Source organism: Mus pahari, chromosome 10 (genome assembly GCF_900095145.1).
Source record: "Mus pahari chromosome 10, PAHARI_EIJ_v1.1, whole genome shotgun sequence".
In the NCBI taxonomy this organism is placed as follows: Eukaryota; Metazoa; Chordata; class Mammalia; order Rodentia; family Muridae; genus Mus; species Mus pahari.
In genome coordinates, this window is record NC_034599.1 from 3,099,825 (window position 1) to 3,104,955 (window position 5,131).

General features: G+C 39.6%; 1 pseudogene; it reads left to right on the top strand.

Moving 5' to 3' along the window:
• The first annotated feature begins 284 nt into the window (after nt 1-284).
• Nucleotides 285-2,451, top strand: LOC110328481 (annotated as a pseudogene).
• Nucleotides 2,452-5,131: the final 2,680 nt, after the last annotated feature.

Below are 5,131 nucleotides of genomic sequence, written 5' to 3' on the forward strand. Positions count from 1 at the left end.
AAAACATAGATTGCTTGATTGATAAATGCAATAGCTTTTACATATTAATGCTAATTTATGCTATATGTAACTAAAAATCATTCTAAAAATGCATACATACAAATATTTTAAATATTGTATTTAAAGAATAACAATTTCAGTCGATATAGCTTAGGTCAAAAATAAAATGTCCACAGGTATATTAGTCAGTTGTTTCTAAGAATTCCATCGGGGTCTCTCCCCCACCTGACTTGTTGCTCTTGCCCTTCCCTCCTGCTTTTTTCTCCTCTCCTTTCAGTCTAAAGATGCCTTAGGCCACCAGTCACAGCAGAAATGGCAGCAAACCCTAGGGACTGTTGCTATCTGGTTCCTCCAGGAGTGAGGTAGCAGCAGGGGCAGTTGCGCTCTCCTCAGCATCCAGCAACCTGCACCTGCATGGTCCAAACTGAAGCCATGAAGCAGATTCTTAGCGTAAACAAGAAACTTCAGAATATGAGGTCCCCAACGCACATACAGTTGAAGACTTCAGGGTCTATGTTCATTCAGAGAAGATGCACCTAACCCTCAAGAGACTGAAGACCCGAGGGAACTTAGATGATTACCAGGAATGAATGAATAAAGGGGAAAGGCTCATTCCAGACCAGGTGGATGCCATATCTGAGTACCAGGAAGTCACAAATAATTTGGAGTTTGCAAAGGAATTACAGAAGAGTTTCGTGGCATTATGTCAAGATATTCAGAAAACAAAGAAGACAGCACATCGGGAACAGCTTATGAGAGAAGAAGCAGAACAGAAGCACTTAAAAACTGTACTTGACTTACAGTATGTATTGGATAAGCTGGGAGATGATGATGTGAGATCTGATCTGAAACAAGGTTTGAGTGGCGTGCCAATATTGTCTGAAGAGGAGCTGTCATTGTTGGATGAATTCGACAAGCTAACAGACCCTGAGCGTGACATGAGTTTAAGGTTAAATGAGCAGTATGGGTCATACCTCCATTCACTTGTAGGATTTGCTGGAAGGAAGAGAAAAGCCTGCATGTGGAACAACCTGTAAAGCTCTAAAGGAAATTGTTGAGCGTGCTTTCAGTCAAACTACTTTGACAGCACTCACAATCATCAAAATGGGTTGTGTGAGAAGGAAGAGGCAGCTTCAGCATCTACAGTGGAAGACCAGGTAGCTGAAGCTGAAGCTGAACCTGAGCCAACAGAAGAATACACAGAGCAAGGTGAGATGGAATCAACAGAGTAAGTCAATAGGTAGTTCATGGCAGAAACACAGTTCAGCAGTGGTGAGAAGAAGCAAGTGGATGAGTGGGCAGTTGAAACAGTTGAGGTTGTAAACTCACTCCAGCAGCAACGTCAGGCTGCATCTCCTTCAGTACCAGAGCCCTACTTTTTGACTCCAGGGGCTCAGTCAGATCCACTCGTGAGAAGACCTATGGAACAAATGCAAGGGCCCTATAATTACATGCAGTGTCCAATGTTGGATTTTGAAAATCAAACACTTCATCCTAGCATTGTATAAGCATAACCTATGAACCCTGCCCAAAACATAGATATGCCTCTGCTGGTTTGCCCTCAGGTTCATTCTGAATCTAGACTTGCCCAATCTAATCAAGTTCCTGTACAGCCAAAAGAAACACAGCTTCATTTGGTTTCATCCACAAGTATACAGCATCTCAACCCTTGAACCAGCCATCTAATGCTACAGAGCAGCAGCCACAAAAGGAGCCAATCAATCAGATTCAGGCAACAATATCTTTAAATACAGACCATTACAGCATCATTGTCCCTTCTGACTGCTTCTCAGCCTCAAGCAATCCAGGCTGGGACAAGTAAACTTTTGTGTAGCAAAATTAATGTAAATGCGGCTCTATTTCAATCCATGCAAAGGGTATTCAATATGAATGCTCCAGTTCCTCCCTTTAATGAACCAGAAACTTTAAAACAACAGAGTCAGTACCAGGTCAGTTATAACCAGACTTTATTCAGTCAGCTTCACCAAGTGGGACAAACAGAGCTTCAACAAGACCAGCTGCAAACGGTGGTTGACACTTTTAACATGGATCCCAGGACCAGCCTCATCACCTGGTGCATGGTAAATACCAACAACTCTGCTACCCCAGCAGAACACTGGCTTTCCACGTAGCAGTCAGCCTTATTACAACAGTTGTGGTGTATCTCGAGGAGGGCCACTCAGGGCCAGAGGCTTGATGAATGGATACTGGGGCCCTGATGATGGATTTAGTGGCTACCTCCTTTCATTCTCAAACAATCCAAGCAGTGGTTATACACAGACTCAGTTCAGTGCTCTCTGGGACTACTCTGGCTACCAGAGGGATGGATATCAGCAGAATTTCAAGCAAGGCTCTGAGCAGAGTAGACCATGGGGAGCTGAACGAGGTCATGGAGGGCCCCCAAGGCCCATCAGAGGGATGCCACAAATGAACACTCAACAAGTGAATTAATGTGATAAGTGGGATTATGTTTAATTGCCAAAAATCACACTGGCCAGTGTACCATATGTTACCAGAACAGTTATTATCTATTTGTTCTTCCTTCCAGGAAACTTATTGTAAAGTTATTTTCATCCCCTAACGACAGAACTGCAATTGTCAGCTTTTTAAGGAAACTATTTTTATTCTGTCCTAAGCATCATCTTGAATCTTGTACATGATATTCAGATTCCTCACCCTTGCTTAGGACTAAAACATTATATTCTTTTAGGGCGATAGTAACTCCATAGTTAGTTGAAGTGGCTTGGAAAAAATGCAAGATTGACTTTTTGACATTAGATAAAATCTACAATCAGCCCAAGAATTATTCAGTGGTAATTGACAAAGTTAAAGAATTTTCCTTGAAAGGAAGATGGAAGGAGTGGAGTGTGGTTTAGCAAAACAACTGCATTTCACAGCTTTCCCATTAAATTGGAGCACCGACAGATTAAAAACATACCGACTTATACATGGATCCTTATTCACACAAGTGAGGCTTGCTACCACCCTTGGCATAGCACTCACTAGCCTTCTGGCCTAAGGACTATGATTAAAAACACATGTAAATTACTCTTCAGTAGTAAGTACTGTGTAAGACAAGGCCAAAATGCAAATCAGGCTTTGATTGGATCTTCCGAAAAATATGCATCAAATATGGGGTATAATCTGGATGGGCTGCTTCTGTCCTCAATGTGAACTATTTAGATACCTTTGGAACACTTAGCAGTTTCTCAGAACAATGACTTATATGAGGATTGGTTCTGTATGTCATTCCTCACAATAATTGCATTGTCATCACTAATCCTTTGATCTTACTGTATTGTTACTCAAATTGGTAATAGGTACTGAAGAAAATCTCTAATGGATGGAGAGTCATAGCACTTTTGGTCGCATGTTTTCTCCTGCAGCCTGGAAGTTCTTAAAGAAAAAGATTAAATGCCTGCTGCTACCGCCGTTTAAATTGCTCTCTTTCAAAAAGCAGTGGTATGTGATTTAGATTCACTTCTCTGTTCTAGGGAAATGACAGGCAGTTGTTTCAGTTCTGATGGTATAAGCAAAACAAATAAAACATGTTTCTAAAAGTTGTATCTTGAAACACTGTTCAGCAGCTAGCAGCTAAAGTGATTCAGCCCATGCATTGCTAGTGTCACAGACTTTGTGGTTATGTCTAGTAGCTGTCTCTGAAGTATTTTCATTTGTCGTCTGTCTAATTGAGCCCTAATTGAATTCTCTCCTTTTCTCAAGGAGACACATATGTTCAAAATTTTGATTCTTTGTCTTAGGTGCAGAGAGAGTATAAAGTTTGGAGTTAGAAAGGTTAGCAGTGACTTAGCCCTATGTTGTGTATTGGAATTTGTGCTAGTAGTTTAAACACTAGCTCTGTGTGCCTATGAACTGAATGCTGCTTGTCTCATTCTATTTTATGTCATGGAGAATTAATTCCACTTGTTAAAGCAAAGGCTACTTACTAAGTTAATGTTATTTTCTGTATAGAAATTAAATTTTACTTTTAGGCTTTTGCAAACATTTTTTTTTTCCAAACCAGTAATCAGCTACTCAAAAGAACAATTATTCTCAGATATTCATCATTTGACAACTAGAGTTTTGCTGGTTTTGTAGTCTACTAAAACTGCTGAGGCTGTTGAACATTACACATTCAAAAGTTTTGTAGGGTAGTGGATAATGGGGAAGCTTCAATGTTTATTTTAAAATAAATAAAATAAGTTCTTGACTTAAAAAATAGTAATTCCATAGGATGATTAAGTTTTTGTCAATGCTGTTTAAGGATTCATTTTTAGAGGTTCTTCTGGGTGACTGAAGTAATGGGGAACTGTGCTACTTCCAGAAAGCCCATTTTATGTGTCTCAAAAAGTCCGAACACCAAGGGGACTAAGGTGGTCCAAGGTGAAGGGACATAATTCCATTATGGAAACTTCCCGAGGGAGCTGCTGGACTTTCATATATTCTGTTCCAAGGATGTTGCATAATTACCATTGGATCAGAAACTCCCAACACCTCCACCAAACCTTGAGTCAACTGGAGAGGACCAAAGAGAACATTTGCCTTTCCCTTCAGATTTTAGAGAGACCTGCATAAAGATTAGTCTCTAAAAGGACAGTCTGTAGCCATCAACCTCCGTTAAGTCAATCATAGATACACCCTAATAAGCTAACATACAAAATGACACATGGAACAATTGCATCATTTCAAAATATACTGTCTTTTTTATCCTTCTTTAGTTATAGATTTATAATTAGGAAATGACTAGTCAGCTAAAATCCTCTACAGAGCACAAAAGTATAGAGTTAATTCTCTTTACTCAAAGTCGAATCATAACAGAATGCCTCAGATACTTAGTTTTCCTGTGTAGTTCATGTCTTTTGCCCAGTAGTTTCCAATACAAAATTATAAAATACAAACTTCCCTATAAAGTGTAAGAAGCCCAAAGAGGTGTTTTATTTCTTGTAAAGGACAAAGAATGTAAACTTCCCATTATACCTACAGGAGAAGTTGAAAATTACTCAAAATGAACTCCAATGACTTAAAAAAAATTCTCACACAAGTGGGAAAAACCCAAGACACACCAGTGTAGCAAGTAGCAGATGCTGACTCAAGTGAAAGAGTTTAAAATGAAGAAGAAGAAGAAGAAGAA